The sequence below is a fragment of the Mauremys mutica genome, chromosome 8, assembly GCF_020497125.1.
Source record: "Mauremys mutica isolate MM-2020 ecotype Southern chromosome 8, ASM2049712v1, whole genome shotgun sequence".
NCBI lineage: Eukaryota > Metazoa > Chordata > Testudines > Geoemydidae > Mauremys > Mauremys mutica.
Window position 1 is genome coordinate 48,870,293 of NC_059079.1, and position 13,358 is coordinate 48,883,650.

General features: G+C 42.9%; 1 long non-coding RNA gene across 1 annotated transcript in view; it reads left to right on the forward strand.

Annotated features, from left to right (window-relative positions):
* Window positions 1-2,303: 2,303 nt before the first annotated feature.
* LOC123376287 overlaps window positions 2,304-13,358 on the forward strand; it is a 117,910-nt gene continuing 106,855 nt past the window's right edge. Inside the window, exons 1-2 of the long non-coding RNA XR_006581748.1 lie at window positions 2,304-2,429; window positions 4,645-4,724. This is a non-coding gene — a long non-coding RNA (uncharacterized LOC123376287). The remainder of the gene's footprint in view (window positions 2,430-4,644; window positions 4,725-13,358) is intronic.

The following is a 13,358-nucleotide window of genomic DNA, read 5'->3' on the forward strand; positions in this document are numbered from 1 at the left end:
AATGCTCATTCACACCAGCTGAGGATCTGGCCCACCATTTTCAGTGATTTAGAATAAAATAGTATTTATCTCTCTGTTCCTCTCCCCAAACAATCAGTGGCTCAAAGAGGTTATGATAATCTTTCTAGAGGTTAAACTAACTTATTTTAATATGTCTTAGCCTGCTGAAATCATTGCACACTCAAACCTCTCATTGACTTCAGTGGGAGGTTGGAGAATGTAACAATTCCAGGAATGGTCCTTCAGTAAGAACATTAATCAGTTGGTATGATTTTCAAGTTCACGCAAACCTTGTTGACAATGAAATAGTATGCCTGCCAGAAGCTTAATGTTGCTTATACTTGTTGATAGCAACAAGGGTATATTGCAGAATAAAAGTTCAAGACACCTGGTGCTCTGTGTTTTCTCATCTCTAGCATTGTTGCTGGTGATTTAATATGCTCAGTTGTAATTTTAAAAATCCCTGATGGAGAAACAGACATTGGGCCACTGCAAGCCTTGGGCAGGTGTGGAATTTGCCCTCCATGCATGGCCCCATTGGCCTGGCTGGAGCTGCCCTCTCCCACCCCAAATATAGAAGTCAAGCTACGCTTATGAATTGGGCCCAATCTTATAAATACTTATGCACGTGAGTAGTTATAATCGCATGAGTAGTTCCGCTGACTTCAGTGGGACTAGTCATGTGAGTAAAGTTACTTGTGTGCAAGTGTTTGTGGGGCATTGGGCTGTTTAATATTTTTAGTGTGCATAACAGAGAGGAAAGGATGAATAAAACCCTGAAGATGGTGGATGACTCAAATTAATTTGCAAATATTCACAAAACATGCCAGTATCATTGAGTCAGAGATTTTTAAGGCCAGAAGGGACCATTTATCATGCAGTCTGACCTCCTGCATAACACAGACTATAGCATTTCACCAAGTGAAACCTGCATCAAACCCATCATTTCTGGCTGAGCTAAAGCATCTTTTAGAAAGACATGTTAAGCTTCTTTAGTCTCTCACTGTGTAAGGCAGGTTTTCTATGCCACAAATGATTCTTGAAGTACTTTTCTAAACCCTTTCCAATTTGTCAACATCCTTTTTCAAGTGTGGACACCAGAACTGGGTGTAGTATTCCAATAATGGTTTCACTCTTATAAAGTGGCAATAACACTTCCCTATGAGAACAGCCAGACTAGTACAAGAAAGTCTCGATTAGGTTCATAATTCCATAGGACATAGCATTTGCCATGTCAGATGATGATCCATGAGGACTGGTATCCTGTCTCTGTCCGGTGATCAATACCTGCTTCTTCCAAAAAAAAATGTGTTTTGTAAATCATCCATAATGCACCAGTAGTATAATTCAGTAGAGGGAGAGCAGGAAGTGGATCCATTCTTGACCTCAGCAGAAGTCTAAACAATGTTTCCTACATAAGCTATTATTCCTATCATAGCTTTACCTTGACTATTGTTTTAATGGTCAGTGGGTGTCATTCATTATTCTTCTTTTATGAGTACTGGGACTAGCTGCACCTCTGTCTCTTTTTGGTGTCTCTGAATGCACCCCTCTCAGATTTTGGGTAGGAGCATGATGTCTACCTTGGGGTGGAATTTTACAGCTCTCCCACTTTTAGAGCAGGATCTGGGCTACAGTAGCTTATGTTATCAACCCTTATTACCTGCAGGTCCAAATGCATTCAGGCAACTTCAGTTCTTCCCTTTTGGGAGTCTGTGGCCAATGGTGTATAGTGATCAAACTGCCTTCTTTATCAAAAAATATTGTCTTTTGAGCAGTATAAATAAAGCTTTAAAGAAGAAGGATTTTAAAACAACCACCAGTCTACGTGCCTGTTTATCTTATCAAAAGTCTTACTATCCCGATAGTAACTTATGTAGGCCTAACTGATTCAAACACCCACAGTTGGATCTTGTGCATGGTGGCATTGTCCCTTAACTCTTCAGTGTCACTGGGAGAGGTAACTATCTGGAGCCATCTTTGGGTCAATATTCCAGAAAGCCCTCTATTGAGTTAACCCAACATATTTATACAGTAAGCATCTCTATAACCAGGCCAACATACAGTATGAATAAATTATTACCAGGTAGCTCTAAATTTCTCACTACTTTTAAAAAATGTCTAGCCATTCAAGAAGGAAGAAGAAAGAGCTCTGTCTGACTTAGGCAGTCAATCAGACAACTCATGGAATAATGGCACCTAAACACTTAACAGTTATGCAAAAAACCCCACCAACACATTGTAAATCACTTGTTAAAACTATTCAGCACATACTTCTGCTTAAAAATAATTTTTGTTTTTCAGAAATCACGATCATTTTGTGAATGATTCACTACTCATAAAGGATTAAATGAACAACTTATATTATTCAGAACTAGTAGCCTGACCAGCTCTAATTATGAAGGCTTAGTAAAGAGCTTCAGACCCAGGTTTGTACTGTCATTCAATGTGTCGTACTTCCCTGGGTGTTGGGGAGTGGAAGATGCACTGGATTTGTTTGGGTAGAGGGAGGAGGACAAGAGAGGGGAGCAGTAGATACAGGGGAAAGCTGCATGACTCTACACCTACTCACTTGGCAGCTTTCAAAGGAGCTGTGTGGCTTTGTGTAAAGCAGTAGACAGCTGCCACGTTCCCTCTCTGCTTCTGTGGTAGCTTTTACTACAGACAGCTGTGGGTGTATCACACACGTATAGCAGGCATGCAGACTCAGACAACAGCGTGATGGTCCACGCATCTATTTCCTGTTCCCCCAGTACTCAGTCTAGTCACAAAAGGCCAAACAACCTACTGACACAAAAACTCATAGCTAGACTGAGCAGTATTTAGCATGCGGTTGGGGGAGGAACGGTATCTCAAGATACCAGTAGACTTTAAATTAAAAAAGAAAGAAGAAGAAGAAGAAGAAACTAGATGAGAATGGGGCATGGAGGGAAGATGGGCAGAAAAAGGAAGAGGCAGTAGCAACTGTCAGGACATATATAGAGTTAGAGGGATGTGAGGCTACAAATCTGCAAATTCATTGCCAGACAGGGAAGTGAGTGGATCGGGGAGGGGAGAAGCAGGGAATTCAGATACATTGAAAATAACAAACAAGAAAAGCCTTTTTAATTTTTTTTTTAAAAAAAGAAAGAAAAGAAAAAGAAAAAACAACCCCACTGTGGAAGATGCAACTCATCTTCCAGCCCTAGGGGAGGAAGGACTAAGGAAGAGCTAAGTTGTTTTTGTGTTCACCCAATTTTGGGATGCTCCAAGGGCTAAAATGGCCCTAGCATGATTTAGGATCACCCATGGAACTGCTCTAAATCATGGCAGCCTATTCCAGGGTGACTCTGCTGTCCATAAGGTCTGTGCCTCCTCTAATATGCTCCCTCCAGCTCTCAACCCCAACCCCAACCCCATTGTGACCTCTATGCAAGGGCTTGCCGGGGGCCTGTGAAAGGCAGCCTACAACTACATTATGCAATGCCTGTGCTGGGGAAATTCTCCTAGCCACCACTGGGACTCTTATGGTCTCTGTCTGCAAATGCAAAACATACAGGGGCTGTAGCAGAGCTTGACATCTTACCCCAAAACTTTTGCCAACTCACTCACCAATGAAAGTTCCATCTGAAAATTGGCAGTGGGGTTTAAAGCAGGCTGAGAGCAAGACGTCTGTTGGTTTCTGGGGCTCAGAAATCAGAAAACAAATGAGCCCCGAATTGATTTTTTTTAAAAAAATATTTTTAATCCAATCTTAAGTGACGTGGATCTGTGCTGTGGATCTAAAAGGTCCAAATCTATTCATGACTCATGTGGGTGTCAATATGATGTCAAACTACCATTTAATTTTTTTCATTTTGCTTTTTTTATAACCTAGGAAATTACACACAATGTTCCCTTCCCCCATGTTAAAATACCATTATTAAGGCTGCCCTCAACAGCTAGGAAATGCCAGAATGAACATTGCCCATGAAATCTTAATTTGACCCCCTTGTGGTATGCATTATGATATGGTCTTTAATTACATGATTACATATTTTGTTTCCATAGGACCCCTGTCTCATTCAGTGCACAGGATGGATGGTGCTCACTGAATGATCAACTATTTAGTATTTTTGTTTATCCTTGTTGTTCAAGGTGTGGTCTTACTGATTGCACACTGTTTAAACCCTGCTCTGAAGACAAACTTATTAATTGGCTTATGGGCTTTTCTATGGTGCTTATCACTACAATATCTCAGTGCTTCACAGCAATCAATTAAATTTTATCCTCACAACACTCCATTTTACTGACTTGAAATTGAAACAAAGAGATTAAGGTAAAAAGTATCCACTAATTTTGAGTGCACAATTTGAGATGCCTAGAACCTAATTTTTCAGAGTAATTAGCATTAGATAGCACTTTATACATTCAAAGTACAGCTCCCCTTGACTGCTGTTGCATGTGAGAATGCTCAGCACTTCTGCAAATCAGCTCCCAGGATCACACGTTCTGAGCCCTGAAAATAAGGAACACACAATTAGCAACCATTTGTAAAAAAATGTGGTTTACGTGACCTGCCCAGAATCACACAATAATTCTGTGGCAGAGGCAGGGATAGAAAACAGTTCTCCAGGACAGCATTCAACTTTCTTAACCATGAGACCTTTCTTTCTTTTCCTGCAGTCCCTGTCTCATTCACTACTCACCTTTCAGTTTCTGCAACACAAGAAGCAAAGTTCCTATGCCTTGTCTACACTGCCGGGGTAAGTTGACCTAAGTTACTTTATTCCAGCTACATGAATAACTTCACTGCGCTTTGTCAACGGGAGACGCTCTCTGGTCAACTTACCTTAATTTTCTCAAGGCGATGGAGTACCGGAGTCGACTGGAGAACGCTCTGCCATTGATTTAGTGGGTCTTCACTAGACCCGCTAAATCGACACCCACTGCATCAATTGCAGCAGCGATGATCTCCCAGTTTTCAGAGGGGTAGCCGTGTTAATCTGTATCAGCAAAAACAATGAGGAATCCTTGTGGTACCTTACAGACTAACACATTTATTTGGGCATAAGCTTTCGTGGGCTATAACCCACTTCATCAGATGCATTGAGTGAAAAATACAGTAGTGAAGATAAGCCCCTACAGACAACAAGTATCAGAGGGGTAGCCGTGTTAGTCTGGATCTGTAAAAGCAGCAAAGAATCCTGTGGCACCTTATAGACTAACAGACGTTTTGCAGTATGAGCTTTCGTGGGTGAATACCCACTTCGTCAGATGCAAGTAGTGGAAATTTCCAGGGGCAGGTATATATATGCAAGCAAGAAGCAAGCTAGAGATAACGAGGTTAGTTCAATCAGGGAGGATGAGGCCCTGTTCTAGCAGTTGAGGTGTGAAAACCAAGGGAGGAGAAACTGGTTCTGTAGTTGGCAAGCCATTCACAGTCTTTGTTTAATCCTGAGCTGATGGTGTCAAATTTGCAGATGAACTGAAGCTCAGCAGTTTCTCTTTGAAGTCTGGTCCTGAAGTTTTTTTGCTGCAGGATGGCCACCTTAAGATCTGCTATTGTGTGGCCAGGGAGGTTGAAGTGTTCTCCTACAGGTTTTTGTATATTGCCATTCCTAATATCTGATTTGTGTCCATTTATCCGTTTCCGTAGAGACTGTCAGGTTTGGCCGATGTACATAGCAGAGGGGCATTGCTGGCATATGATGGCGTATATTACATTGGTGGACGTGCAGGTGAATGAACCGGTGATGTTGTGGCTGATCTGGTTAGGTCCTGTGATGGTGTTGCTGGTGTAGATATGTGGGCAGAGTTGGCATCGAGGTTTGTTGCATGGATTGGTTCCTGAGCTAGAGTTACTATGGTGCAGTGTGCAGTTACTGGTGAGAATATGCTTCAGGGTGGCAGGTTGTCTGTGGGCGAGGACTGGCCTGCCACCCAAGGCCTGTGAAAGTGTGGGATCATTGTCCAGGATGCGTTGTAGATCCCTGATGATGCGTTGGAGGGGTTTTAGCTGGGGACTATATGTGATGGCCAGTGGAGTCCTGTTGGTTTCTTTCTTGGGTTTGTCTTGCAGTAGGAGGCTTCTGGGTACACGTCTGGCTCTGTTGATCTGTTTCCTTATTTCCTCGTGCGGGTACTATAGTTTTGAGAATGCTTGGTGGAGATTTTGTAGGTGTTAGTCTCTGTCTGAGGGGTTAGAGCAGATGCTTTGCTGCTTTTACAGAAGTCTCCTTCACTAGATAATTCTGATTCATTCCCAGAGCAGATCTAGCCAGTGCACTGAATAAACCAGGCATCCTATGGAAAAGAAAGAATGTGATCACATAATTAAAAACTATATCATGAAGCATGTGTGCAAAGGGGAGCAATTAACATTTCACCAGAATCTTAATTCTGGCAACACGTAACTTTTGAGTGTTTGACTTTGCAACTTGAATGTTCTGTTAAGATTATTTTTGTGTGTGTAATACGCTAAATAAAGCCGCGGCCCCAGCAGCTAGCTATCTAGTTATTGTCCTTATATCCAGGAGAAAATGAATAAGGGAAGGAAGAGGGAGTTTCGACCTACCTTCTTGTTGAATGCTTCCTGTTTCAGAGCCAATAAATTAACTGGCTTCTCCTATAGGCTCAGAAGAAATCCAATTTTCAGTCAGGCCTTAACAGGTTGTAATTTTCTGGGGATGGCCTAGCAACCTTTTTACAACCTCAAATTCCCGCTCTTTCTCAGACCTCTTTTCAGCAAAGCACTTAATCTGTTCATCTGTTTAAAGTTAAGCACAAGCTGAAGTGCTTTGCTGAACTTGGCCTCTCTCCTGAGGACATGACACATGTACTACAGGTTCCTGGATCAAAATGATAAATAAAAGCAAACCATATTAAGACTAAGCACCCATATGTGTATGATAATGAGTTACTTTAACTAGGCCAATATATTTACTCTTATGGATACATAAGTTATAACTTATTCACTTGACTGGGAATATCAAGCCACGGTATATTGACACCATGAATAATGAGCATTTAAAAATAACATTTTGGAGGCTACTGTCAACATTGCCTTATAAAGTATGCAGCAGATAATTCAGGAAGTGAATGTCAGTGGTACATTGGATAACAGCACCTGCTTAGTGTAAAATTAACTATGCCATAATAATGAACTGTGACTCTCCTACTGGTACTGTAATGATGATGACCTTTAAAGGGCAGCTTTTAAAACTGAAGAAATAGTTAAAAGCTTAGAGTTCTACAGAAAAGGGCTTATGCTTCTTCTCCAATGCCACCTTTTCCCTGGGACTGAGGCTTGGGGGACTCCATGGAGGGATTGATGTGGAGGAAAATACAGATGGCTAGACTGGTGGGAAGAACTGACACTAAGCTGGGGAACACTTGAGGCGGTCCAAGAGCATTCATATGTGCTTTTTAGACTATATCTCTCAATATTAACATTCTGCCTTCGTGTTGCATTTACCCAAATACCTGCTATTTTTGCATGTCCATTTCTAATCCCATACATAATTACAAGAAAAGATTGTTGCTTTCATAGTAATGGTGCTTCAGTTTCTAGGCTCAGGTGGAAACCAGATGTAAGAGTTTGCAAGAAACCTTAGCTGGACATTTCAGACCCTCAAAATATTTGGTTCAAAGTTGATCATGAAATTAGGCAAAGGTTTTGAGCTGATTGTATTAATTTATCCAAACTGGATCATCCATCCATAATTACTACTGCAAGTGAGCACCTTTTTACCTTTTACTGACCCATATAGTTAGAGGCCAAAATAGAACCATATGTGAGCTGAAGTTTGAATAAGGCAAACTTCTTCAAAAATAAAGCATTAAATTGAAGAAGACCAGAGCTCCCATAAAGAGATAATAAACATGCACTTAAATTGCCATTTTCAAACAATGTGTTTTCTCTTTGTGTTTTCATTTTGTAAGAGCTTTTATGGGCCATATATTTGCTATTCAAATTCTTAGGGATTGTACATACTACAGCTTACTTTGGTATAGCTTAAGTCACTCAGGGGTGTGGAAAAGCCACCTCCCCACCCCGAACAACGTAAGTTACATCAACCTAAGGGTTGGTGTGCACAGTTCTATGTTGGGGAGGGAGAAACTCTCCTGCCAACATAGCTACCACTACTCTGGGAGATGGAGTGATTATGGAGAACTCTCTCCCGTCATTATAGAACGTCTGCACTAGCCGCACTACAGCGATGCAGCTGCACCGGTACAGCTATGCTGCTGTAGTGATTCTAGTGTAGACTAGCTCTTAGTAACTTAAGAACATAACCATGGCCACAGTGGGTCAGGTCAATGGTCCATCTAGCCCAGTATCCTGTCTTCCAACAGTGGCCAGCGTCGGATGCTTCAGTGGGAACAAACAGCAGAACAATTTATTGAGTGATTTATCCCCTGTTGTCTAATTCCAGCTTTTGGCAGTCAGAGATTTAGGGACACTGAGAGCATGGGGTTGCATCCCTGACATGACCTATCCTCCATGCACTTATCTAATTCTTTTTTTTAACCCAGTTATACTTACATTGGATGTAAACTTTTCATAAAAATTGGAGAAGGGCTGAACAAAAACACAAGATCCAAACAGTCTTTGCAACTAGTTCAAGGATGATGGCCTACCTGTGTGGGGTAGCATAAAAGAAAGGATGAGGATGGCGATGTGAAAAGTGAACAAATGGGTGATTGAGGCTAGCATTGTTGATGGAACGGAGAGGTCAGACAACTCTGAGGAGAAACAAGACCAGATAAGTAGTGAGGGAGTAATATTAAAGAACCTACCTAAACCAGCAAACACTAGGAAATTCTAAGAAAAAAGCTGCCACAATCCTACCTTCTTGGCCTACCCCACTTCATCTTGTTATTTCAGTATATTTTCACTTTCTACATCTCCACTTTAATGATGGCAACTTCCCCCTGCTCCTTCCACATTTTCCCTCTAAAGAATCTCACTATAGTTAGTGTGGAGCCCTCTTCTACAATAATGTTCCTCTCTCTCACATCTCCTTTCAAATCTCAGCTGGAAACAGTCTGCCTATATCGTCTATTTTTTCCATGTCTGCTTTTAATATTTAATTATTATCTGAAAACATTTTGGATACCATATGTAGGAAAGACATAGAACTTGCTTTTGTACCACCTTATTAAAGCAGTGTGTGATTTTACACCTCTATAGAGCTGTACATACAAGTTTCTTTTTTTCTTCCCCAGCAGTTTGTTTTTACTGGGCACCATCATAAGAAATTTGTTTTGAACTATTTCTCCTAGAGACAAGTATACTTCACCCATTCTTACAGTTCTTATGCAAGCAAAAGTTCCATGGACTTCAATGGGAGTTTTTCCTGAGTACAGACTGCAGGACTGAACTGATTATCTGAGGCTATGTCTACACTACGTGGTAAGTCTACCTAAATTATGCTATTCCAGCTACATGAATAACGTAGCTGGAGTCGACATAGCTTACGTTGACTTACTGCGGTGTCTACACCGTGCTGTGTCGACGGGAGACGCTCTCCTGTTGACTTACCTTACTTCCCTCTTTCCCAGTGGAGTACTGGAGTCAACCAGAGAGCACTCTGCTGTCAATTTAGCAGGTCTTCATGAGACCGACTAAATTGTCCCCTGGTGTATTGATCACAGCAGCGTCGATCCCGCCATAGTGTAGACACAGCCACGAATAGGAATCCAAGGTTTTATCCAAATGTGGTTTGGCTGGATATCTGATTTTCAGTGATACAAATGTACCCTCTAGTGGTGAGAGTACAGAAAGGTGTCTGTTCAAATTCAGACATGAAAGCTGCCACAAACCTCCCTGTTGCTGTCACTTCAGCGAGCATACAGGCACTGAATTGTCTGAATAGCTGCATTCAAACTGGATATAATGAATAATTCCAGTTCATCCTTCCCTGCCTCCCGCCCCCCCAAGTAACTTCTGCTTATAAGTTAGGGCATACATACACTTTGAAAGGTTAGTGAGCTTCCAGTTACATTTATAGCTGGACAAATGATTTGTTCAACTAAGCTGAACCTAGCCTGAAACAAGCAAGTGATCTGTATATAGGGACCAAGTTGGGATTTGATCATGAAACTATTTGTCCAAATGAAGTTTCATCCCTTTAGGATGGAGGGAGGGAAGGCAGCTATTCTGGCAGATGGAGTTAGCACCTGGGGAGTGAAGATCACAGTGTCATGTCAGAGGGTGAGACACTATCATTTTTTTCAATGTGGGGCTGAAAGCATGCATCTGTGACCTGAGTTGAGGAGTAAGTGTGACCTCTGCTGGTGGGTATGAAGAAGACAGCGATGGATTGCTACAATTAATAGAATTTCTTTTGTGTTGAACAGCCCATGAAGTTTATCTGCTGCTCACTGTTCCCTAGAGGTTATTAAAGATGAGAGGGCTTCTCAAACTATATCCCCTCAAAATATATATTCTAAGTTAAAATAAAATGGGCTGCTTCTGTATCTGGTTCTAAGGACAGAATTCAAGCAACAGGGCTCTTTCCTCTCAGGTCATTTCCCTTGGGAATGTGTTCCCTCTCCAGAGTTTTGTGGCCTTTCGTGTATAATACAAAGCACATACTTTTGGTTTAGCTTTAGAAAATATTTTTGTTTTACCGTATTCTCACATATATTAACACACAGGATTCATTAACAGCATTGGGGTCATTTTATGCACCACATTATGGATTGCCTATTCATATGAGTAACCCCACATAATTTATTATGGAACACAGATTAATTACGGAACATATAGTTATGAGATGTAAAGTTTGAGAATATTTCATTCATATACACAAATGAGACACAAGCCAGTACATTAGTGTGTTAACTATGATGAAATCATTATTGAGTGGTAAGAACAGAAGAGTTTCTAATGTGGTGTTGCTAAAATCATCACCAGGGAGGGAGGGAATGTAAATCCTAGTGATGACAGCACTATCTTGACATCACCATGTGGAGTGGATATGTCATGGGGAGGGGTTGAACAAATGTGCATGTGTGTAGGGCAGGCCTGCACAACTCGTAAAGCGGTGAGGGCCACATTCCTCCAAAGAAAACAGCTGAGGGCTGAAACCTCCCAGCCTGAGGAAACACCCCTCCCCAGGGCCGCCCAGCCCTGTGGAAACAAACCCTCCTTCCCCAGCGCCGCCCCACCAAAACAGCTGTGGGCCAAAAAGGAAGGTTGGGGGTGGGGAGGTGATACTTTATTTTAAATCAACCAGGGGCTCCCAGCTAAAGAGGTGGCTGGGAGCCCTCAGGGTCAAATTAAAGGGCCCGGGGCTCCAGCGGCTGAGGGAACCCGGCAGGGCCGGCTCTAGATTTTTTGCTGCCCCATCACTAGTGGAGTGCCACCCAGTCTTAGGGAATGACAGTAGATTTTCTGAATTTTTTTTATAGACACAACCTCTGTTGCCCCTGGCTCTGTCCCTGTGCTTGCATACATAGCCTCCTGTCTCTCTAATAATGCCACCTGCATCTCCTATGGCAGACCGTCCCGTCTCGAACCAACCCTTTGGTGTTCATGCTCAGGTCCTTGAATTCCTCAGCTTTACCCTAGTACTTACAAGCTGTAAATGGGCTGTACTCAAGGAATAAAGATAGGCTGCTTTCTGGCCAGCATAGGGGGATCAGATCCACGCAGTCTGATAAGTCTTCTTAAATGTAGATGGTCTCTTCAGCACAATAGGATAATTCTTCACCGAGCCTGGTGCTGGGTTCTGCCAACCTGAATAGCTTGTTAGGGTGCGATTTGGCAGCTTCTAAGGAGGTAGGGAGTAAAGTTATTTTGGCCTGTAATCTGACTCCGCAAAGTCTTGGAGAAAGTCTTTAGGTTTCAACCTGGTGTTCTTATACAGATGCTCAAGTTTGCATCCCTCCCCTTCATCTGGTGTACGCTATCTGAGAAACAATGTGTTTAGTGAGGTAGGAGGGGCCATTTGGAGGTCAGAATGTCAGTGGCTGTAGATAGAGTATGATGATAATGGTTCACCAGGTCCTCAACTCCTTAACCTAAGTGGAGTGATGCTATCCTTTAGCATGGTTTGGAATTTCTCTGGTTACATGAGCATGTGTGTGTGTGGACCATGATCTTGTGACTTCTGAGTTTTCTGGTAGCTGGGAAATCCCTGACTACTACTTGAATGTTGTGATGGGGGGGGGGGGGAGAGGGAGAGAAGAGCTCCCTTTTATGGACACCCGGCCAGCCAGTTAGCTACAAAATCCCTGTTAGTAGCTGTTCTCTCCTTGCTTTACCTGTAAAGGGTTAAAAAAAGCCATGGGTAAAAGGAAGGGAGTGGGCACCTGACCAAAAGAGTCAATGGGGAGGCTAGAACTTTTTAAAATTGGGAAAAAACTTTCCCTCGGTCTGTCTGTTGTTGTTCTCTGGAGACGGGGGACAGAGTAGCGATGCTGTAAGAAGCTTTAAACCAGGTATGAAAAATCATACCTTGAAACTACTTTTCTGAAACCCCAGATATGTAAGTAGATCAGGGAATGTCTAGGAAGACGTGATTAGGTTTATCTCTTTTATTTCTTTATGGCTTGTGGACTCCTCTGTGCTAAACCCAGGTGCTTTTGTTTTGCTTGTAACCTTTAAGCTGGACCTCAAGAAAACCATTCTTGATGCTTAATTATTATGTAACCCCTCTGCCAGGCTGAAACGATAGCAGCAAGGGCCAGGTTCAATACCTAGGGGTCCCTTCCCCACAACGTAATGCAGACCAGCTCGAGCCCCCACCCAGTGACCTGGGAAAGTCTTACACACACCCCTGGGCGCCTCAAGGAGGCAATACTTCCCCTCTCGCAAGCACAGACTCTTGGTGTAGCAGAAAAGGTTTAATTACATAAGATAAACAACAACAAGCATGAAATTTGGAAAATACCTCAACTGGAGTTCATAGGTCAAACCGTGAGCAAAGACCCACCCCAGCAACTTGGGCCGTGTCCTTCTCTCTGGGCCCTTGAGTCCAGCAACCCCCCTAAATCACCCACAGTCCCAAAAGTCCCACAATTCAAAAGTCTCTGTCCCGGGTCAGGCAGCCCAGAGTTCAAGAGTCTCTTTGCAGAGGTCCCCCTCCCCAGCCTAGGTAGAAAGGGGCACCTTACGTGGTTCGGGGCCAGCTGCCCTGCCTCTTCGTGGGGTTCTGCTTCCCTTAGTCGTCCCCGCAAACAGCTCAGCTCCGCTTACTCTGTGGGCTGCTCCACTCTGCCAGCTGCTCTGGTCCACCAGCTGTCCTGTGATCCGCTCCAGCCGTCCTCACGAGCTGCTCAGCTCCACTCACCCAGTGGCTGCACAAACTGCTCCACTCTGCTCTGCCAGTATTGCTTCAGGCTCCCCCACTCATCAGCACAGTGCTCTCAGCTCAGCAAGTCCAGCT